General features: G+C 39.3%; 1 protein-coding gene across 6 annotated transcripts in view; it reads right to left on the bottom strand.

The window, feature by feature from the left end:
• The window catches only part of Plcb4 (phospholipase C beta 4), a 409699-nt gene that overhangs the window by 198082 nt on the left and 186434 nt on the right, over positions 1-25183 (bottom strand). The window contains exon 1 of one of the 6 annotated variants that reach the window (XM_045156595.1): positions 21727-21744. The exons of the other annotated variants lie outside the window; for them this stretch is intronic. The gene's annotated coding sequence lies outside the window, so the exon portion shown is untranslated. Of the gene's footprint in view, positions 1-21726; positions 21745-25183 lie in introns of those variants that run through there. 6 annotated transcript variants of the gene reach the window in all.

The raw sequence follows: 25183 nt of genomic DNA, 5'->3' as shown, positions 1-25183 counted from the left end.
TGTAAGCCAGAAATAAATCTTGTCCCTCCCCTAAACTGTGTCTGGTTTGAAAGTTTATCCCAGTAACAGAAGTTGGTACCAGAAGTGGGGTGTTGCTGCACAATGACTTTGACCATGTAGATTTCGGTCTTTTGGAACTTTTGTTTTGGAGAAATGGGCATGAACTTACTACTTGCAACTGAAGGTGTCTTCCAGAGTAGTAAGCCAAGTTTTATGGACTATTCTGGCAAGTGGTTGAAAGTGTTAGGTGCAGAGAAAATTGTATTTGGAGCCATGTTTTAAAATTTTCTAAGGGAAAGGAATATTGCAGAAAGCTTTGTTAGAACTGGGCTACTGGCATGTGCTCTGGTGCCCATGCCTAGAGAGTTTGATCAAAGGTGAATTTAAAAGTAATGATGTATTTAATAGAAGATATAAAATTGAGATATTTAAGATTTAAAGTTAGAAAAATTCAAACAAGTTTAAAATTTGCAGAGACACACAAAAAAATTGAGGTTATTAAAGCTGCAATTGTCAAACACATTGGCAATCTTAAGGAAGATGACCAAAAAACTTTACATCAAAAGAATAAAAAAGTTACCTGAAGTGATTCCACACCAGAAAGACTAAAAGGTAGGAATGCAAACATTTTAAAAGGGAGGAATCTGTTCTTTAAGATCATGATTTATTTTGTCCCTATATTAAGAATATGCTAACCTGTTTATTGGTTTTAAAAGCACATAAAAATGTGCTGAGTAGGTCATAAGGTACTCATGGTTTCAAGAGTTGCTATTGAGACCATGATGAGCTTAGCTTATATATATTTTAAAGTGGTGTCTTGCTCTAGAAACTCAGGCTGACCTGGAATTCACTATGGAGTCTCAGGGTAGTCTTGAACTCCTACTTATGCCTCCTGAGTGCTAGGATTAAAGGCAAGCACCACCACACCTGGCTCAGTCTCTCCTTTTAATGCCTTACTACAATAAAAATGTTTAATCTAAGCCGGGCGTGGTGGCGCACGCCTTTAATCCCAGCACTCGGGAGGCAGAGGTGGGAGGATTGCCGTGAGTTCGAGGCCACCCTGAGACTCCATAGTGAATTCCAGGTCAGCCTGGGATACCATGAGACCCAACCTCGAAAAACCAAAAAAAAAAAAAAAAATGTTTAATCTATGTTTGAAATATCTAATCTGTCATGATTGTATAGGACTCACAGCTAAGGGACTATCTTAAATCTCATATGAGACTTGGGACTTTGGAAATATCTTAAATTGGTAAAGATTGTGGAGACCTTTCAAGTTAGAGTAAATACAACTTATGATGTGAGATGGTTCTAAGTCTATTATTAGATGCAAAGATTTTATTAAAGTTGTAACAACTTGGATTTCTAGCCACATTGCTGGTAGAGGTGTCACTGTGGGCAGATCTGGGATCCAGCCCTGAGGTGTTAGTAGGGGCAGATCTGAACTCCAGCTTCATGCATGTAGAGTGCTTGAGCTCTGCCTGGGGTTCTCACAGTGTGCTTGCTTGTGGTGTTTTTCTATGTGGATCTGTGTAAAGGAGGCCAGCTTCCTCCACCATTATGGAACTTCCTCTGGATCTGTAAGCCTGAAATAAATCCAGTTTCACCCATAAACTGTGCCTGGTTTAGGTTTATTCCAGTATCATGTAGCTGACTATGGCAAACAAGTATGGAATGGATTGTAGGATTGCTTTCAAAGTGGTAACACTGACTTCTTTCACTAATAAATTTAGGGGGAAGAGAAGAAAAATGATGTCTTTAATATTTCCCTGGAAATTTATCTTTTTTCTTCTAAAAATTAAAAAGAAAACATTGCTTTTCACCTTCTAAGGCAACGTGTTCTGTTCTAAGAAAATCAAACTGTTAGGACATATTTCAAGACCTATTTTTATCTCCTTAAGGCATTTTTATTTGTAAAACACACAAAAAATAATTAAAGAAAAACCTAAGGAAATAAAATCAATTCTATGATCATATATCTATAAAAACTTATTCAGTAAGAATATGAAGTTCCCTCCCTTTGCTTTCCCAATCTGACTTCTGAGAGGTAAGCAAAGGAATGTACACACGTTTATATGTACAAGTGCATATATCACATGTTGTATGACAATGACTGCATGCATGGATATATGTACAGTATAAAGACATAAAGAGAAAGCTGAGTGTTGTGGCACATGCCTTTATTTTCAGCACTCAGGAGGCTGAAATATGAGGATCGCCTTGAGTTTGAGGTCCTAAGACTACATAGTGAATTCCAGGTCAGCCTGGACTGCCACATACATACATGTATCCATCCATTCATGCACACATATATATGACAGTTTTCATATTCCAGAACAAACAGGACATATTTCTTAAAGGGAAGTATTACATAAATGGTATACACATTCTAAGAATCAATACGGCCCAACACAACCAAAACAAACTAAAAAACATGCAAGATATCTTCCACTACGCAATTTTCTTAAAGTGTGGTGCTTTCATTATTAAAATGATAGCAGTCCAGTAGACTGGAGCAGGAGAGAGAAATGCATTAGAAGTCAAAGGTATTTTCATTTTTCTTTTAGCTCAGCGGTGATCAGGGTGTGTGTTGCCAAATTATTCTTTGTGTTCTGCATCTATTTTATGGATATTCTTTTGAGTCATCTCGATATTGAATAAAATAGTTTCCTAAAACAAATAAAAGACAAACTGAAAAGCTTTTTTCCATGGTATCTCAGACTACCTCTATACTGATATAAATAAATAATCTCTGATTTCATTTGTGCTCATGAATCTCCATATCTCTAGATCAGGGATTGTTCAGTAGAAGTATATTGTGAGCCACAAGTTTAACTTAAACTCTTCTGGTAGTCATACTGAGAACAAAAAGGATTGGGAGCACAGTTTAGTAGTCCAGCATTTGCTTAGCCTAAGGAATGCCTTGGGTTTAATCCCTAATAAACAGGAAAAGGAAAAAGACAGAAAAAGAAAAGAAAATGGTAAAAGTTAAAACTATTGTCAGCAAATATATATTATTGAACCAAATGAATTTAAAATGGTGTATAATATTGTACAATAGGTACTCAGTATAATAACTGAATTATTTTGCATTCTTTTTTCATATGAAATGTGGTATGTAACTTGGCCTACTATATTTTAATGGCCACACATCCAAACATGACTCGGACACGATGTTGGAAAGGTCACCTCTAGAAAATATGCTAAATACCTCCTTGTTCATTTGTCAACTTAAGAATTATCCTGACTCTTTGCTATGCTGCTGCCTCTCCTGCTCTGCCACTCTGTCCACATTACTGCAATATTAAGTCATTCAAAGGCCTCAGTTTAAACCTCTTTCTTGGCTCACAAAGCTGAAATGGTCTTTTATAAGTTTTCCTCTCTGTGAGGCAATCTCTTCTTTCTTCCCATCTTACCTCTCACCCCTTCGCGAGTGGACTATTGCTTTCACACAAAATTCTTATGTACCCTGCCTTTCACACTGCATGTTTGGTACACGTGGACATTTAAAATTAGAAAATAACACTCACATACAAAATTATCTAATACCTTTAGGGATTAATAATAGCTGAGTCAGTTGTACAGTGTTTGCCTAGCAAGTTCAAAGCTCTGGATTCAATTCCTTGCATCAGAAATAAAAAATACTTAGAGCCAAAAAGGATATACTAATCTTGGATAGAAACCAGCAATACATAGGAATGTGAAAAGAAAGGCATAGAACCCTGGCACTAAACTCATATTGCACATGGGATACAAAGAAACACAGAGAAGGAGCTCTACCCAAATACTCTCGCGGCTTCTGCTCCCCACCAACATTCATTTTCACCACACTTTCCACATACAGAAAAGTCCTTTGCCTTCAGATATTTTAGACTTATATAGAAATCTATTTCAACAGTGACAGCTTACAAAAAGAGAGAGAGAGATTGGACCAATAGCTGTTGTCTTGGAACCTCTTCTGGCCCTGCTCCTAGAAGCCCCTTGTCTTCTTTGCTGTGCTTCTACTGCATTCATTCCGTTAGGCATGGTCTTAAACTGAACAAATGTTTCACTTCTTTTGACTCTGAAAATATTTTTGTTTTTTCTTCCTACTAAATTTGCAGCTTAGCTGGGAACAGAATTACAAGCTTAAAATAATTTTCTTTCCAAACAGTGAAGAATGTTCTCCAGTCATCTAGAAATTATCACTGTCACCAAGTCCCACTCTACTCCCACTCTGCATTCTTTCAGTGCCCTCTCATTCTCCTTGGTGATGGACATCTCACAAGAATGCGTCTGGGGCTGGAGAGATGGATTAGCGGTTAAACACTTGCCTGTGAAGCCTAAGGACCCCAGTTCTAGGCTCAATTCCCCAGGACCCACATTAGCCTGATGCACAAGAGGGCGCAAGTGTCTGGAGTTCGTTTGCAGTAGCTGGAGGCCCTGGCGTGCCCGTTCTCCCTCTCTCTCTCTATCTGCCTGCCCCCCCCACAGACACACACATACTCTCTCTCTGTTGCTCTCAAATAAATAAATAAGAATGTGTTTGGCTACTGGTCTATATGAACATTTGAATTCTTATTCTTATTTGGCCTATTTTGTTGCTTAAGAGTTCTATGGAGGGTTGATAACAAAGATTTTTTTTTAATTTAATATGGGTATCTGTGTGTCTTTAATTATTTTATCCATTCTGTTTTGTTTTGTTTGTTTTTTTTTTCTTTGAGACAGGGTCTCATTTTGTAGTCCAAGCTGGTCTCACTCTTTCTGACTTCCTACTTCTGTCTCCCCAGTGCTGGGGTGTCAGGTGTAAATTCCCAGCTCCTTCTGCTTCCTTTCCATTTTCCTTTCTAGATGCTCTAAGATAAAGATAGATCACTTGGAATCATCCCCTAATGCCTCAATTTTTCCACTCATATTTTCTAACTCTTGTGCCATTTTAGGATATCCTACCAAGACAAAAACACAATTTACCCTGTTTAGGTAGCCTCATCCTTCTTTATTATGTAAGTCTATATAGCAGAGTGAAAGGTGAGCATGCTGCTTCCCAAAGGAGAAGAGATACTGCCTCACAGGAAGGAAAATAACCTTAGGGTCACCAAGCAAGAACTGAAATGGCCTCAGTGTGCCTACTTAACTCTTTTCCTCCCAAACTTTAATCAAACCAATAATTTTTATTAGCAACCTCCCTCCACATATATACACAATGTGCCCCATCATAATCTCTCACCACCCACCTTTACCACCCTGTCCCTCCTCCACTGAACCCTTTCTTCTTTTTTTTTTTAAATTTTTTTGTTCATTTATTTATTTATTTATTTGAGAGTGACAGAGAGAGAAAGAGGCAGATAGAGAGAGAGCAAGAGAGAATGGGTGTGCCAGGGCCTCCAGCCACTGCAAACGAATTCCAGATGCATGCGCCCCCTGGTGCATCTGGCTGACGTGGGTCCTGGAGAATCGAGCCTCGAACCACGGTCCTTAGGCTTCATAGGCAAGCACTTAACCGCTAAGCCATCTCTCCAGCCCCCCTTTCTTCTTGTATCAGACTACATTTTAAGAAAGTCAGGGGGCTGGAGAGATGGCTTAGCAGTTAAGCACTTGCTTGTGAAGCCTAAGGACCCCGGTTCGAGGCTCAATTCCCCAGGACCCACATTAGCCAGATGCACAAGGGGCGCACGCATCTGGAGTTTGTTTGCAGTGGCTGGAGGCCCTGGCACACCCATTCTCTCTCTCTTTCTCTCTCTGACTCTTTCTCTCTTTTCCTGTATCACTAAAGTAAGTAAATAAAAATAAAATAAACAAAAAAATTTTAAAAAAAGAAATTCAGGAACTGTTTCTTCTTACAATATTCTGAGTTCATCAAGCATCACCTTGCTTCCAGTGTACAGTCATAACACAGGAGAAAAGATGTGCCCTGGAATGCAACATGTAAATGGACAGCGTCCCTCTGATTTCAACTTTACTCTCCCCAAACTTTGCTAACCACATACTGAGAGTCATATCTAAACAAAGACCTAAACTGAAAATTCTCAGGAAAATAGATTTCTGAAGTATATTCTCAAGTAATTATGCATGCATATTATATAAATTTACATAAAAATGTGAATAATGTTATTTAATTTTCTAACTCAGAGGAAAACAAGCTGCTAATGTTGGAGATAGTTAAAAAGATATGTTACTCAAGGGAGATGATGATACAATGGTAAATATCTGTAATGAAATATAAAAGCCACCAAACCAAGAACAGATGCCTCAGCAGATGGTATGCAATTTGGCCATCCAAGATTCTTGCTCCTAATTTCAGAGGGTGATAACAAAGAACGCAACTAAAAATACTTGCTTCCTAAGGCTTCCTTCCTAGTGTGACCCTGTTTAATCCAACACAAAGATTGTTGCAATATGGGGGGAGGAGTCTAAATTTCCAAGGTAATGTAGTTCTCCCTGCTTCCTTTTTCTGCTGGAAGTGTGCATGTGGTTTCTGGAGGTGCATCTCCTATCTTGACCATCAGAATAAAGGCTTACCAACGCAGAGAGTTGATATGAGAATAAACAAGAATCAATGAGCATACGAATGGAGGGGAGATCTCTGAGAGAATCATCTAAGTCTTGCACCAGTGCATGACCCATCTCTGCCTTGTTGTGTGGGACAGATATGAAACTATGATGTGCTTTTACACTGTGTTACGGAACCCTGTCCCCCAACCAATGCTCTAGTAGTATCTGAACTGTATTGTTTCTTCAGCCATGTGTATACAAGGATGACAATGTGGGAGCCTAATGATGTCTTCCTTACAAATTTTAAAAATGAGCCCATGATCTCTTACCAAATACCGCTGAGGTGTGACATGTTTTAAAGTGCAGAAAGGTAACATATTGCTCAGTTCATCATGAAATGGTCCTCAGAGATCTGAGCATCAGCCTTTTGTCCAGGGGTTGGTAAACTCTAGCCAGTGGGCCAAATCTAGGCTGACATTTTTTTTTGTTTTTTTGTTTTTTGAGGTAGGGTTGCACTCTAGTCCAGGATGACCTGGAAATTACTATGTAGTATCAGAGTGGCCTCAAACTCATGGCAATTCACCTACCTATTCCTCCAGAGTGCTGGGATTAAAGGTACGCACCACCATGCCCAGCTTGTCATGTGTTTTTGAAAGTAACATTCTATTGGAACTTTACCACAACTTTAGTTACATATTATCTAGGGCCATTCTAGTTATATAGGAGCAGAGGTGGGTGACCACAACAGACAGTATAAATTAACAACCTGGTCAATTACAGAAACAAAATTGCTGACTATCAAGTACATAACAGCATATATAAGTTTTGCCTCCTAGATCCAAGGCTGATTTAAGTGAGCAGACTTTATGCCTAACTCAAGTGAGCAAAGCATCAAAAACACAGGCAAAATACCACAAACAAAGCATGGCAGTTATGAGCACCTGAGGGTAGGGTGCACTCTGGAAGAAGGAACACTAGGAAATAGGCACAATGAGTGGAACATGAATGGCTGTGTTATCCACAAATAACAAGGCAACAAGGAAGACAGAAGATAGCACTGGGGTCACAGTAGGGATTAACGGCTTAGCGCTGCAAAGAACCTGGCTGGCAGAGCTGGCTGATGGCCTCCTGGTCAACCCTGTTCATCCTGACCTCAAGCCCTATCTGTCAGCAACACGAGGCAAGAAGGTGAGAATGGGAAGCTGGGATAGGAAGGAAGTGGATGGAGACTGATCAGCAATGTGCAACCCCAGCAAGCAGAGCAGAAGCCTTACACTGCAGGAAACTGCCAATGGCCTAAAGGAAGCAAGTTTGAGAGCTACTGTTGGTTACTTCTCCAGTAGCAGCTCCTGCAATACTGTTTGGTGTGCACCACGTCCAAGTGTGAGCTCAAAAACCAGTAGGCCAGTGGTTCTCAAACTTAGCTGCTATGTCAGTCAGGCGTTTCTAGACAAAGAGAACTGGCTGGATGTGTACATACTGAAAGAGATTTACTGTGAGGGTTTAGCTCACCCAACTATCAAAGTTGAGAAGGTCCAAAGGCTGTGGTCTGCAAGCTGGGACCCATGAGAACTGGTTCAAATCAGAAGGCCTGAGAACCAGGACAGCCAGTGGTATCTGAATCCCAATCTAAGTTCAAAGGCCTGGGAAGCAGCAGACTCGTGTCCAAGGACAGAAGACAGATGCCCTAGCTCAGCACATGCAAGCTTCATCCACCTTTTCATCTATTTGAACCCTCAAGGCATGCTCAGAAATTGTTGTTTTGCCAGCTACCTAGACAATCAATCAATCAGCAAATAAAATAACCTTGCTCCTCAGAAGCTAATTTGGATGGATTACAGTACACGGAACTGTGGCCACAGTCTCCCATTATAAGGAGAGCTTACATAAATAAAGAGACACCCTACTTTCAAATTTTTTGTTACATAAAAAAAGTATCCTTATGACTTCAGTCAGGGCTTCTTAAAAGTTTTAGCTCATACAAATAACCTGAGAATCTTGTTAAGAATAGATTGCCTTGTAGCACATCTAAGGTGGTGCCTAAGGTTCTGAACTTTTAAACAAGTTCCAGGTAATGTCTACACAAATGATCCAAAACCACATGTTCATGAGCAAGAGCTCCCGCTAGAATCATTTAGGTATTATAGTGCATGGTGCTGAAAGCATTCCTAACAGACATAGGAAGCAACACCATCCCCTCCCCGGTGTAGCTTCACCATTATCGCAAGGATGGGAGCTTAATCACAAATAGCCAAGTATGGATTTAGGACCCAGAAAACTGTCCCTCTCTCAAAAGATGACAGCCACAAGAGCAAAATAACAGAAAGAAGAAGGCTTCTATGCTTCTATGCGCTTGTCTGAAAATAACACCAGTGTTTCAAAAAGTGAAAATGCCTTTCTCTACTGTTCAACAGGAACAGTCCCTTCAATGCTAGAATACCCTTTAATCCTAAAAGTACTGGGCTGAAGGTATGCCCAGTGGAGAGAACTTAGCTGGCATGCATGAGGGCCCTGGCTTTGATCTCCAGTGCTATAAATCATTATCAAAATATTGTGGATTGAAAATTTTATTACAAAATACTTTCTTTTACAGATAATAGCATTGGATCAGTGTGTCTTGGGACATTTTGGGGAAACACTGTGCACTGTATGTATCATGTGTAAATAGAAAACATCACGGACTGCAAGTCATGATGCCAAAGGAATGCATTTGTGTGGTACAAAACAGGCCAGATGCAAAGAGCCTGGGGTGGAGTTGCTCAGATTCAAATTGTCCATCATGCTACACAGAGCACATGCTGGCTGTGTGGGCTGGAAAAGCCACTTACACTGTATGGTATAATAATAATGAGTAAACAATGGCTGCCTGTGTCACAGAACTATGCTAAGAATATGTATTCTCTTGAGCTGGAGAGATTGCTTAGTGGTTAAGGCACTTGCCTGCAAATCCAAAGGATCCATGTTCAATTCTCCAGGACCCACATAACCCAGATGCACAGGTGGCACGTGCATCTGGAGTTCATCTGCAGCAGCTGACGGCCTGGTGTGCCCATTCTCTCCCTTTCTCTCTCAAATAAATAAATAAATAAGATCTTTTTTAAAAAAGGATAATTAAAGAAAAGAATATGGAGCCGGGCATGGTGGCACACGCCTATAATCCCAGTCCTTGGGAGGCAGGGGTAGGAGCATCGCCATAAGTTCAAGGCCACCCTGAGACTCCATAGTAAATTCCAGGTCTGCCTGGGCTAGAGTGAGACCCTACCTCAAAAAAAAAAAAAAAAAAAGAATATGGACTTTCATATCTCCAAGGAAAACTTGGATATGCAAGAGTTAAACTTTTAAATATATGTTTAGGACTACACAGATGTCTTGTAAAGCATAATAGATAGCCAGTGTGGTGGCACACGCTGTTAATCCAGCATTTAGGAGGCAGAAGGAGGATCATTGTGAGTTTGAGGCCAGCCTGGAACTAGAGAGTTACAAGTCAGCCTGGGCTACAGTGAGACCCTCCCTACCTTGACCAAACAAACAAGGTAAAATGTATAACACATGTGACTTTTTTTTGTTTGTTTGTTTTGTTTTGTTTTGTTTTACGAGGTAGGGTCTCACTTTAGCTCAGGCTGACCTGGAATTCTCTATGCAGTCTCAGGGTGGCCTCGAACTCACAGTGATCCTCCTACCTCTGCCTCCTGAGTGCTGAGATTAAAGGTGTGCACCACCTCACCCAGCTACATGTGATTCTTAATACTTAGGGAGACCAGTTGTAGATGTTTGAACATCTTAGGAAAGTCATTCATTTTCCTCTGTCTAAAGGAAACTTCATAGAAATGCATGTCTGCAAGTGCTTCCAGCAGTGACTTCCAGCAGAGCTTCAGGAAGTGTTGTGAGCACCATGTGGCAAGAACAGGCTATCTGGCAAGCAGGTCCCCTATAGGGGTATGGACATCACATACCAGAAGGTATGTATGAGTTCAGATATTAAAACACCCAAGAGATTCTAAGGCTTTGTGGAACTGATTCATGCAAGGTCGACAAGATTTGAATAATTTTTAAATGCTAAAATATTGATAGTGATAAATTTTCAGGTGATGCTTAGGTAGATCTAATTTGTTGACAGTAAGGCTATTCACTGTTTAGAGACAATGCTGCCCAAGGAAGAACTATTCTCTGTGGATAGTGCTGGTAAATGTCTGTCAATTTTTGCTCATTTCCTTTTTCATATATCTCTACAGTTGAATTTCTTCCTTCTATTTTTGGATACAGCATTATACAAAATCAGTCATTTGCTCAAAAATATATACTTAGTTCTTTCTGTATTGCTATAAACTGGAAGAAAATAAATAGGGCAGGGACACTGCTTACTTTTCCATAGTTTATTATTTTATTTGTTTGCTTAAGTTCTGGCCACTGAACAGAAGGCTTCACACATGCTGGAGCAGTGCTCCACCCTCAACCCTTTTGCCATAGCTTACAATATAAGGGGGAAATACAGCAAGTCTGTGTGAATCATAGCACGTTAAGACCGAGTTTCACTAGAAGCTCAGACAGACACGTGGATCCCTCGGGCTCTGCAAAAATGCCCATTTGCCAGAGCTTAGAACCTGCAGTATTTCATCAGCTACACAGTAAAGGATGTCAGGTTAAAGGTGGCAGTAAGACTGCAAAATCAGCTGCCCTTGAAATAAAGGGATTATTTTGGATTACCCAGCAAGCCTCAGCTTAAGCACACAGGTCCTTAAATGGGGAAGGAAGAGGAAAAAGGGCAAGGAGAGCTGACTTTGGAAGGAGGATGGCTTCACAGATGGGAGGGAGTCACAGGCCAGGGAACGCAAGGAGCTTTGGAGTCAGGAAGAGGGAGGAAAATCAAGCCCCACAGAGCCCTCAGGAAGGAAGGCAGTTAGCAACCGTGTAGACCCCAGGATTATAGCCTAGACAGACCCACATCCAAAGTTAGAGTTGAATAACTGAAATTTTCTACATTTGTGTTGTCAATCACTTTGTGGCAACTGTCTACAACAGCAACAGGATGTTAATACAGTGGTCAGAGCAAATACAAAGGAGTCACTCCAGAAGCTAGGCCTTAAGGAATTTGAAGATATAACTATGAAACTTGATGAATTCAAAATAAATTCATCTACCTCAATGCCAAGCATTCACTAGGACTGATTGTTTTTCATTCAGTGAAACAAAACAATAAGAACTCTTACATAATTTTACCAAGTTAATTCCACATAAAAGGCAGCTAGCCCTGTTTATACCCTCTCATGTGTAAGAGGTGCCAAGATTAATAATCAAAAAACTATGTACTGCCACATTTATTCCTAATCTTCCCAAGTATTCCTTTATACCATATCCAAAACTATCCAAGTTAACCTGGTATATTAAAATACTTCCAAATTTGGCATTAGTTTCAACCAAACCACAGTGCTTCAGAGTCAAGAGGCCTCAGATGACTGAATTGCAAGCATGTAAAACGCCATACCACAGTTCAAAAGAATATAATTGTATGGGAGTTATAATCACAGCACACACTCATGTCCTTGCACACACTGTAATGGATAGAGCTATACACTCCAGGCCCCATCTTATTTTCATGATTGATAGAGCTAGGTACTTCCCATAGTACTACTGTTCTCAGGGTCCCTAGAACCAACACATTGATTGTGCTTGACTAAAATATCATGCATTGCAGACCAATGGTTTATATAACAAAGAAATCAGTTGTATTTCTTTCTAATAAAAATAACAAAGGAAGTGTTACAGTTTGGATCTTAAATGCCCCACCATAGGTTTATATGTTAAAGGCATCGTACCCCGCACATTATGAAATGGGGCTTAGTGGGAAGCCTCTGGTCATTAGAGGCAAGTACTTGAGAGGTATTCTGCCTCACTTTTGCCTCCCATCCACAAGGTAAGCAGTTTTTCTCTAATAACACTCCAGTCATGACATACTGCCTCATGGTAGCTCCAAAGCAACAGTGCCAACCAATGAACCTACTGAAACCCTTAAAGCCTGAGGGAAAATAAACCTTTTCTCATTTTAAGATGTTTATCTCAGGTACTTTCTTATGGTGACAGAAAATTAACAGAGTTAATAAAAATATTTTTGTCTAGCTCCTACTAATAGGCACTAGAGGCTGCATTCACAAGACGCTTCACATTTTCATCTCAGCCTACAGAAACCAGGGCAGAGTGTAGTGTCCAGGAGTGGAAATCAGGCCATCAAGTGCCCATAGCACCTGAGTCCTCAAGCCCTCCAGAAGCAATGGCATGTCTTTGTTCATAATGACTTATTCTTCAGTTTGCTTCAAATCACAAGGTGCCTCCAACCCCTTTAAAGTAGACATTTAAAAAAGCTGGACAAATACATTATGATGATTATTCACAGACTTGATAGAATATTTAAGTATCCTATGAATTCAGTGCCAATTAGGGAAATGGTTCAAATAGGCAATGTAGCTTAAAGAACTCCACAGGAGATTCAAACCAGAAAGGTGTCTGAATGGGTAGTCACGAGCCTTGCTTTCCAAAACAGAGTTACAAAAGACATTTTACCTTCTACTTACACTTGAACAAGATGGGCTAACATTCAAAAATCTTAGCCTTAGTCTTCCATATCTTAGGTACTATGAACTACTATGGAATTTCTTGCCTATGTATAACTTCAATTATTGCTCTAAAATACTTAAACTAGACTATCTAGTTATGCAATGACAACTATACAGCAAAGTGACTTGTGTTAAAGCTATTTCTAAAGTTATATTTTGTCCTCCAACCTGGAACTCAGAAAAATTAGGTGGCCTACACATAAACTAAGATAAGAACAAGGTTCTGCCTTTGTTTACACTCATCCTGCCTTAAAATCTACTAGAGTTTTCTGCATTATGGGCATACACAACCAACCACAATTCTAATAGGATCTGTGATTCAGCAGAAAGCACAGATATTTCAGCACCATTATGTACTCTCATGGCCTGTGGTTGTGTTTTGTGTTCACATCATTTTGATGAAATGCGGCAAACTAAACTTGCTGCTAGATATTAGTGTTTTATGCCTTAATATAAAGATGTGAATATCCTACTATACCACAATCCATAATACTTTGGTGGTTGTGGTTAAGATTATTTTTTGAAAATTATATTTATTCATTAATACATATTATTCTACAAAGGTTCTACACAGATAGCAATGGCACAAAAGTATTAAGATACTTCCTAGGCTAGAAAAGTCAACTCACCTAACATATTCCAAATTCAGCTGAGTGAGTAATCACAGATAACAAAGACATTTCCCTCTCTCATATAACAATACCAGCGTAAACCTATTCAACTTCAAATCACTCTGCAGATGACATTAAGGCACAAAGTGGAGAAATCTTTTCTGTCCTCAAAGAGCCTCGAGCTCAAGAAGAGAACTATGCATACAACTTCACTACAAAGATACTAAGTGCTGTCTTAAAGAAACCCAAGAGTCACAATTGAACATTAGTGAAAATTTCTGGGACAGTGTGACTGGAAGTCAGCTTTTCTTTGGAAGACTGATCTGGTAAAGCAGTTGACATACTTGCTGTAGGGAGACTAAGGTCACCCACTAATACATATAGTAGTACAAAAAGAGAGAGCATGAGTCTGATTGAGGCAAGTGGCTTTGGAGAAATCAAATGGTGACCCAAGATATACACTATAGTGTCTCATGAACTGGGCTCCATATAAAATATTTAACTACAATAACTTAATGTATATCATAACTGTAAATAATTATTAACATATTATTTTCAACAGTGTTGTAATAGCATGGAGAAATGTTTCACCACATTCTATGACAACAGAGTGTGTAAAATTACAACCATTTGTAAGTGAATGAGTGCACATAGGTTTTCAATTCTTTTTTACTTCCTGTATCCATACTTGTATTAGTTTCTTGGGGCTACCATAGCAAATTATCACAAGCTGGGTAATTTGAAAATTGCAGAAACTGATTTTCTCAATGTTCTGGAAGCCAGAACATTAAGACCTGAGTCACAGAGGTTCTGGGAAGATGCCACTCCCTGCCTTCCCAGCTCCCGACCTGGGAGACTCCTTGTCTTGAAGTCCTATCAGGCTAGTCTCTGTCCCCATTTCCACTCACCTTTCTCTCTTCCATGGGTTCTCTGAATTCCATTGGCCCCTTCTTATATGGACAAAGGTGACTTGTCCTTGGGCATTAAGAGCCCAAGGAAAGCTCTTGTTCTAAAAATCCTTAACTTAGAACATGCTTTGTCATATAGATTCTAAGGATCTGATATGGATTTAGGAAACCATTTTTTAGTCAGCCATACTACCTCTCATCACATGAGCCTATGATTCCTCTCAAGAAATGAAGTTGGGGGTTGGAGAGATGGCTTAGCGGTTAAGCGCTTGCCTGTGAAGCCTAAGGACCCCGGTTCGAGGCTCGGTTCCCCAGGTCCCACGTTAGCCAGATGCACAAGGGGGCACATGTGTCTGGAGTTCGTTTGCAGGGGCTGGAAGCCCTGGCACGCCCATTCTCTCTCTCTCCCTCTACCTGTCTTTCTCTCTGTGTCTGTCACTCTCAAATAAATAAATAAAAAATGAACAAAAAAAATATTTAAAAAAAAAAAAGAAATGAAGTTGGTACTAGCAGAGGCCAGTAAGTTAAAAAGGAGATATAAAGGGAAGAGAAAGGAAGGGAGGAGGGTACTTAATATGTTGGTATTATATATATGTAAGTACAATGAGATGGGGAGGTAATATGATGGAGAATGGAATTTTAAAGGGGAAAGGGGGGTATTACCATGGGATTTTTTTTATAATCATGGAAAATGTTAATAAAAATTTAAAAAAGAAAACTAGGAGGTTCATTAAAACTTATCTGTATTTATTTGTTAGCAGAAAAAGAAAGAGGAAGTATGGGCACACCAGAGACTTATGGCCAATGCAAAGGAACTCCAACTACATGTACCACTTTGTTCATCTGATTTTATATAGGTCCACCAAGTTGTAAAGATGGATGTTTTTAACCTGACAATTGTACTACAGGTGAACTGTCAAATTGAGCACAGTGAATTGATAGCTTGTGCTTGTTTTGTTTAATGTATAATTTTCATTGACAACTTCTATACTTACAGACAATAAGCAATGATAATTCCCTCCCCTCCCCTACTTTCCCCTTCACAACTCCATTCTCTATCATATCCCCCTCCTTCTCTCCATTAGTCTCTTTCCTTTTGATGTCATTTCTTTTTCTGTGCTGTTTTTTAATTAAATCAACCCTTGATTCGAAAAAAAAAAAAATGAAGTTGATTTCCTTACTGCCTAATCTAGACTAACTCTGAGACATGCTTTAGCCACTATAATGCAGCAGAAATAACCCTGTACCAATTCTTAGCCTTAATCACTTGGTTTGTCTCAAAAGAATCCATTTCCCATCTCTCTTTCATTCTTGTAATCTTGTTTCTACTATATGAACAGCCTGGATGAGTTTTCTGGGTGATCTGAGAAACATGGGCCAGTTACTCCAAGCTACAATTTGTCAAATCCCTAGGTATGCAGGACATGGCTGTTACTAACAAAGCATCCAACCAGCCAATGAACCAATTGACAAAGACATGACAGTGAGCCAGGTTGGATCACTCCAGCTTGGTACACTTGCTCAGAACTTCTCAGAGCTGTCATAGATACATGAGTAATAATAAATGCTTAATGTTCAAAGCCACTGATATGTCATGTTGTATATTTTTATATTAAAAGAAAATAACATCACCAATTACTATAAGATTTCAATTACTATAAGACTGAATACACATCATTTTACAGATTAAAAAGGCAAGATTTCATTTGATAAATCTGAACTTTTTAACAAAGCAACAGAAAGAAATCAAACTAGCTAAACATTTTTTATTTTACTAATCATCATATAAATTCAAAAGATCTTAACATAATGAACTAAACTGATATTCTACTAGGAACTTGGGGCTTATCAAATGAGGCTCCAGTAGAGCATAGGCAGAAACTATGCATTATTTTTGTTCTACCAGGATGGAAAATCCTTTGATTTTCATCATTATAATTTAAAAGTATCTAAACTCAGTTGGATTCACAAGTTATGACTAAAACTACTTGCGAAGATAGAATTTTTCCATGATTGTATCTTTGTCCTTACTAGCAGAACTAAGTGGATTTAAAGTTCATGTTCTTCAAAAAATATTTTGGAAATGTCATTATGTGCTCTGAAACATTATATGCCATTCTTTTATAGCATTTTAATTGAATTCAATTTGCAATGGGAAATGAATCCCAAGTCTCTTGGGGGTTTCTGGAAGATGTGGGAAACTCAGAAGAAAAAAAAAAGAACAATTCATGACTAAGATGCAGTGAGGGCATCAAGAACATCTTTGTGAGGTTGAAACACCGCAAGATGAAGGGTCACACAGGGACAAAACATTATTGCTCACAGGGGACAACTCTTCTTCCATACATGGCAATGAGCTGCCACTCATTGCCAGTTTATGACTACAACAACCTGAATGTCTTGAATGTTAAGTCTTTAATAATATAAAATAACATTTACTAGAAACTCCTGTTTTATGGATGAGAAAGTTAAGGTACAAACTTGCCTAAGGTCACACAGTTAGAAATGGCAAAGCTTGGATTTGAACGCATGTAGTTTTACAGCATTCTCTTAACTGCTTTGCCTCCTAAAGATCAATTATCTAGACAAACTCAACCTTGAAAATTATTCAAAATACTATGAACTTTAAAAAAAAAAGGATGTAAGTATTACATATTCAAGTTATCTTGGAGAAGTCATAATAGTCCTTGAGAAATTATCTGTACCAACTGGGAAATGTCTCTCTCAGCTTCACAAAAGAAGCCTGGAAGATGAGCTACATTATCATCATGTGAAATTTCCAAATACATCTGATCATCTGATTACCTTTGAGAATTACCAAATGGCTCTGAAACCCCACTAGAGTCATCTACTGGCAGGAAGTCTTACCTTGTCCCTTAAGAGAAATTGTTTTTGGGTTAGTTTGAGCAGTCATAAAGATCAACCAGAAGCATTCATTCACATTATAAAAAAATGTCTAGCCTATTAATCCCACCAATGTGCTCCTCTTTGGGCTCAGCTCAAGTCAGTGTATAACCTTTCTTTCTAGAAGGTCTATTTTGTTAATGATACTGATTGTTCTTATAAGCTTTTGCAATTTTTCTTTAACTTGCTGTCTAGTAGCAACATAAAATCCTTACCATTAAATTTCATGTTCATATCAACAAATATATCTCAACTACTATAAGAGATATACATACTTACACCAACAAGTCATTCACTGATATTATAACTTCACATATAATCTGATGTCTTGCATTTTTGTCTGCTATTCTACTATTTAAAGTTGTCTACCTCTACCCCCACCACAATCTTAATTTAATCCTCTCTGAATGGAGCATGCAGCATCAGAATTACCCACAGGTTATCTACAACCCACTCCTGGGTCCCACCTCCTGAATTTCTGATTCTGTGTGTGTGAGGTGGGCTTGAGAATTTGCATTTGCAACAGGTGATACTGGCCAGGGCTCACTTGGAGACTCCATTTTAGCAAGCACTACTCTAATTTTCTCTGACTCTTGACTGGAGCACAGCATAGAAAAGAAGTATGTGCAAATTTAAAAATAAATAATAAATAAATACAGCTAAACTGACCAAACCAAGAGAACAGAACAGCAGTCTAATCTGTGTCTACTAAGAAATCAAGCCTCATTATCTCAAAAAATGCCACAACTTTATAATGGCCAGCCATTGTGAATACTGGATCAGATTTCCCCCAATGGATAAGTCGTCTTTAAGGAAAAATGAATTATCACCTTGCAGCAAACTTGGCATGGGAGCCATGACTCATCCCTTTATTTTCATTTTTCTGGAATAACCTGATCCTCATCCTTGGGGAGAAGTGTGGGATTCCCCTTCCTTAAAGCTGGTCTCCTCTTCATGCTGATTAACGTTCTATGCTGTGAATTGTCTCCAATTTGTAAACCCTGGCAAGTCTCCAAGGGACAGACTCATTAGTCTGACAATGTAAATGCTAAATTCCCTGGGCACAATATGGGGTACAAAAGCCTGTAGCATGTCTGCTATCTTCAAAACATCCCTTGTCCTCTGTGTTGTAAGCTAAGACTCTTCCCATCGAAACTGGTATTGGTCACCAGAATGAAGAAGAGGCCTTACACACTTCTGTCCCTTTGCTTATAACCTTGTGCTGATGCCATGAACAAGCCCATTCTAACCTGACAGAACAGGAGAGACCACATGGGATAGAGCCGAGTCATTGCAACTGAAGCTACCCCAACTGGCCAGCCCCAACAAACCCCTTAGCTTATCACAAATGCATAAGGAAGCCCACGTGAGCTGAGTCAAAAGTAGCAAAAATGACCCATATATTTATGACAAATCAGGGTTCTTGAAGGATGTCGATTATGGCATCATTGAGATCATAGGTAAATGGTTCAGTCCTGGCATTCCAGCCATGCATCAGCACAACTATCTGACTCTAATGATTCTGTCAAGGCTCCCTCTTGGCTGGCTCCTTTCAAGACCTGCTCTCTAGGAAAGGAACAGAGTCTTTTTGATTTCTTCAGGATACACCCTTGTCTTAAATCTGTGCCTATGGCTCAGTCCTTGAATGCACCTGTTGATTCATCCCCCAACTATCCTAGTTTGGACAATAATATTCAGTTATTCCTTTCATTTTCTTCTCTTTTATGCTTTTCCAGTTTTATTCCTCGGTTTTCTTTTGGCTTGGTGATTTCTCTTAAATGTTTTTGAGTTACGTGTCTGTAGTTACTGTTTTCAATGAGAAAAATAAAAGCATGACTGACAGACTGACTTCCCAATTCCAGCTAGTATGACAGCAGGAAGTACAAAGGAGATACGTGGCATGGCAGACAAACAGGAACAGGGAAGAGAGGTGACTGTATTTATTGCAGTCATAAAATAATTACTGGTATCAAAGAAATCTGAGAAGTCTGAGTTAAAGAAGTAATTCCTTGGAAGTTATATAATTAAGCCATCAGAAAGTTTTCCTACTTAATTTTTCATTTATTTCCTATTTTGCTTATATTTCAATGAAAATAAAGTCTAATCTTTTTATAAGTATTATCTTTCATTCCACAACCTTAAGAGAAAAAGGATATAAACCCCTGATTCAGTGGGTTCTCTCAATCCAATAATACTTTGCATGTAGGAGGAACAGTAGTAACAGCATTGTGATGTTTAACAGTCTAGTCACCTCAGTGGCTGGGGTATAGAACCTATATTTCTGCCACTCTTCCTCTTACTTCTTTCACTCTGTAGGATCTCAGTGAAATAACAGATAAATGGAATAATAGAGAGAAGTGACAAGGTAAAAAAAGAGAGTCAGTAACAAACAAAAACAGACACTTGACACAGATGGTGGGGATGAGTGTTACAGAGATCTCTGCAGAGAAACACTGGTCACAATAGGTGGAGTTGGCTCAGAGCTGGCAAGAAAAAAAACAAGCTTAGAGACAGTGGGGAATACTTAATTATGCTTATGAAACTTCAATTGCTAAGATATATGTAGGCATGCCTCAGCTCCATACTCAGATTCTGTTGGAAGGTAAGAGACAGAATGCAAGGACCAACAGGAACAGAAGAGCAGAGAGCAATGGTTTTCTTGAGGAAATTATGAGACACACTGTTACAAAATACCTTACTTGAAGTCATGAGGTCTTTAGGTCACTTTCTGGCCTTCCCCCACTTGTTTTCCTACAGATGGTCATAGGAAGTTCTCTGACCTATGTTTCTAAGAGGAAGCTAAACAAACTGACAGGCTGAGCTCCCCAGGCTCATTAAATATAACTTTCATTCTCCATCCATACTTCTGTGCTCATTTCAGTGTTCATGAAACACTGTTCTCTCTGCCCTCTAGGTCTTCATTTTTGGAGCCACTCACCATGAAAACTTGAGATCAGTAGATTTGTTAATATTACATTCTCTTGTCAACCTAGAATTTGAAGGTTTTTCCTCTCTATTCTATGCATCCATTAAAATCCAGTGTGTAGAGATGGAGAGATGGCTTAGCAGTTAAGGCACTTTCCTGCAAAGTCACAGGACACAGGTTCAATTCCTCAAGACCCATGTAAGCCAGTGCAAACAAAGCCAGATGCACAAGGTGGCACATGCATCTGGAATTCATTTGCAGAGGCTAGAGGCCCTGGTGTGCCCATTCTCTCTCCCTCTCTCAAATAAATAAATAAATATAAAAAATCCAGTGTGTATTAAATCCATGATATGAAAAATCTATCATGATATATGTCATCAAAAAGGAGGTACTGAGGAGATGGATTTATCAGTGAATAAACCTCTCTTAACTCAAGCCTGAAAACATGAGGTTGATCCCCAGACCCTAAGTAAAAAACTAGAAGCTAAGGCAGCTTCCAGTAATCCCAGCTTGCTGACAGTTACATGGGAGAAAGGCAAAGACAGAAGATTTTCTGGGAGACTGTGGCAAGCACAGTATACAAAAGGGGAATGCCTGCCTCAAATGAGGTCTAGTGGGAGAGACTGACCTGAAAGCTGTCATCGGACATCCATATGTGTGCTGGGGCACAGGTATGCCCACAGTCACACAAACACATATACACACATACACAACTAAAAGATAAAGCTTTTAAAAAATGTTAAGTATTGGGGCTGGGGATATGGCTTAGCAGGCTCAGCAGTTAAAGGTACTTCTTTGCAAAGCCTGGTAGTCCAGGTTCAATTCCCCAGTTCCCATGTAAAAGCAGATACACAAAGTGGTACGTGTTTCTGGAATTTGTTTTCAGTGGCAAGAGCTCTTTGGTGCACCCATCCTCCCTCTCCTTACCCCCATTTCAAATTAAGTAATTAAATTTTGTAATGTTAGGAATATATCAAAAAGAAATGCAGAAATATGTGGGTTTGGGAAAGCTGAACTTGGGTCGCCAGACTTGCACAGCAAGTGCTTTACCAAGTGAGACATCTCCCCAGACCTGCCCACCTCATTAGTTCTCTCTAAAGAGATGAATTGTTAATCACATTTTGGGGACATAGTAAATGTATCATTAAAATGATACTTAGGAAAGTCACTAGAATAAAAACTGTCTCATAAGTGTCAGGACGACCCATGTGGGATAACACATAACATCAATTTGTATGCTATTGGTCAAATAGAACAATTTCATTTGTCTATTCTGTAAAAAAAGAAAATGAACTCACTCATTGGTTTCTTCTAGGATGGCTTTTATTCAACATCATACAACCTAAGCAGCCTTTGAAAGAAACGGCATTCAGTGGTTGATCTCATCTGAAATTGTTAGTTTCCATAGAATGCTGCTACTTGTCAGGAATGAATGCTTTTCCCGTCAATTGAAATCAAATCCAGGAACCCCCTGCCTGGGTGTCTGACATCTCCCAGCCCTGCTCTGTTTCAAGGACAGGGGAACACTGAAGTCCACATCTGCTACTGTCACCAAAAGGACCATGTCCATCACACACACATATAACTGAAAGATTAAACACTGCCTTGAGCAATTAGCTCCAGTCTAAGTAGGTAGCACCCTTCAGAACTCTTGTTATAAATGTGCCTGAAAATCAGATCTGAAAAGCTAAATGAAAACAAAAGAGAGGGATGAGCCTAGATATAAGAAAAAGCACCTGTGTTCTATCAACTTATATTATTATGTAATTATCAGCAGCCTTCAAAAGTAATGCAGTTGCTTATGCTGGAAGGTTCTTCCCTGCTTGGGAGGGAAATGGCAGTAAGAACTAAATTCAGCCCTCAGAGGCCCCATGGACCTATAGGTCATTTAAATGTTCTATATTTTGACTATGCTAGTGTGCCTGTCCACCATACTATGTAAGACATCAAGAGGTAAATGATTCTATAACATGCAAAGTCAGAAGAGAAGTTATATACACCCTGTAAATGATTGGGTCCAAAATATTATTCCCCACAGGCTGTTTTTTTTTTTTTTAATGCTCCATCCCCAGCTTAGAGCACCATTCTGAAGGCTGTGGATGCTTTGGGAGGTTCCTGGCTGGTAGAAGCAGGTAACTAAGCATGAACATTTGGAAATTATAAACCAGCTCTTAGTTTCCACCATCCTCTGCTTCCAGGTCCACTGCCCTGTACAGACACTCTGCCATATAACCCCTCCACCAGAAACTCCACCAGGCCTTCCCTACCGTCATGCTACTGGAAACTTTGAAACTATAAACCTAAATAATATATTTTGTTTTGTTTCTTCCATGTACTGGATTACAGCAACACTACAGGTAAAACATCCTTACAGAAGGGACAGAAGCACATGAGATCATGAAGCTCCTGGGGTCCTGTTTCATCAACAGGTTACCTGAGGGCAATCACTTCTTGAAAATCCAAGGAGATATCCACTTACAACCTGTGCAATTTTCTAAATATTAACTATACTTCAATAAAGAGATTTTATATACAAACAAGAGATAAGCCAAAGCACCTAGGGAACAGAGATATCTGGCATGGAGCGATAAAGACACTCCAATCCCAGCCTGTTAGAGTCCCTCTGAACTCAACTGAGAAGGTAGTTAACAAAAGATCCAGGCCACTCATGAAAGATGCCAAAAGCAATGATTGGGAATTTAAACCACATCATTCTTCCTCAGGAAGAAGTACTTATTAAGTGAATCTTTCCTAAGCTTTTCTTACTCATGGCATGACAAGCCTGCTGATATTTGTAAGGGCCATCGATGGGATTATATGCACAACAACCCACCTCTATAGCCAGCAATCCTACCAGCCAAGGCTAAGTGATCCCTTGACTCGCCTAGGCTTTGCAGTCAATGCTAGGGTGTTTATTGTCTTCCCAAGGATTTTTGGAAAGCAAGATTGGGAAAAAGAACAGTCTTTCTAGATGTCCACAGCAAAATATGGACAGTTCATCATTGGCTGTTGAGAACTAGGTTTTTCACTACAGGGGGAAGTCTGATCCACAAAATCAGAGTCAGGTTATATTATACAGGTAAAGGGATGGATCTCAGATATTGTTGGATATTCTCTATCATATTATGGGCCTATATATTTTTGCATGTATGGCCTTAAGAAAAACAAGGATTAGATCAAGACCTTTGACTTTGTACCCTCTTGTGGTAGCTTTGTCTCCTCAACTTCGTCAGTCATGCCTATGTGCATGTGGCTGATGTTATAACCAGCAAGCACACTCCCTTTAAAAATCACATCCTTTCCATACCAAGTCATCATTATCTTTTGTTACTGGTATATTGTCCTGTTTCCAAATGCTTAGAACCAGAGTGTTTTAGAGTTTCAATTTCTTTTTCAGATTTTGTAATATTTGCATATACATGTGGTATCTAGGGGTAGGAACTCAAATCTTAGAAGATTTATTTATGTTTCATATATACCTTGTGCAGAAAGCCTGTGTATAGCTTATATATATTAGCTCTAATACACCTCTATTTTGACTGTAACTTATCACTTCAAGTCAGGTATGAAATTTTCTAGTTGTGAATCTAAACCTGTATTATTAGCACTCCAAGCACAACAATAATCAATGTTACTCAAACATGTATCCATGGACCCTTACTGCTCTTAAAAAAATTATTTATTTGCAAGTTGTGGGGGAGGATAGAGAGTAAATATGAGAATGGGCATTCCAGGGCTTCTTGCCAGTGCAAATGAACTCCAGATGCATACACCATTGAGCATATGGCATTACATGGGTAGTGGAGAATTGAACAGGGCCATCAGGCTTTATAAACAAGTGCCTTTAACCACTGAACCATCACTCCAGCTCACCTATTACTCTTCCACTGTGCATTATCATTCCCTGTCTGCTCTTTCCTCTCTGCTGCTCAGTTCTGCTACCAACCAGGCCTTACGACCACTCTTCCCTCCCGCTTATTTTCCCATCATACTCACTTTGATAATTCCCCACATGTGATCACACTTAAAACTGTCAACTGAGACTATAGAGTTGATCTAGGCTAAGGCAAATCTCACAGACACTCTGGTCAGCCCTCACTATAACTTGTCACCATGAACCTCAAAAGAAATCAAATACTGTCCCAAACTCCTCCTTCAGTACATTAATTCTGCTTTCTAAAATGACCATCTCTTATGGTGGCCTCAAAGCTCCAGTCTCTCCTTCCTATGCTAGTTTGAATTATAACATTGACCCTAAGTCTCCTTAGAAAATGTCAACAGACATTGGCCTGAGTTCCTCACCTCTTTATCCTCACACCACACCAATTAGAACTCTTCTTTCTTGAAGATCAAGGGCAAAAGCGACCTTCATGTTTTAAATCCAATGGTCACCTTTTTGTCTCCATCAACCAAACAACCAAACAGCATTTAACCCAATACCCTCTTCTCTCTTTCCTGATATGCTAGTTTTCTTGGTGACAGTGACTCCAGGTTCTCATAGGTGGTTTTTTTTTTTTTTTCCCCTGACTTTATCAGATAATTGTCCTCAATCTTGGCCTCTTTAGCTAAGCTAGCCTCCACGTGTTCAAGTGAGTCATTTATGTCTTTTCTCTTCATCGGTAATCAGAAGTAGTTCCAAAGCTTGGCATTCCATCTCTCTTCATCATTCCCACTTTCATCCTAGCTCTTATACAGCCAGCTGCTACAGAGTAAAATACCCAACTGCTTACTTAAATACTCAATAAAGTAAACTTT

This window comes from Jaculus jaculus, chromosome 8, assembly GCF_020740685.1.
Source record: "Jaculus jaculus isolate mJacJac1 chromosome 8, mJacJac1.mat.Y.cur, whole genome shotgun sequence".
Classification (NCBI taxonomy): domain Eukaryota; kingdom Metazoa; phylum Chordata; class Mammalia; order Rodentia; family Dipodidae; genus Jaculus; species Jaculus jaculus.
Note: the sequence above shows the minus strand (reverse complement) of the source record. Positions and strands in the feature narration are given on the sequence as shown.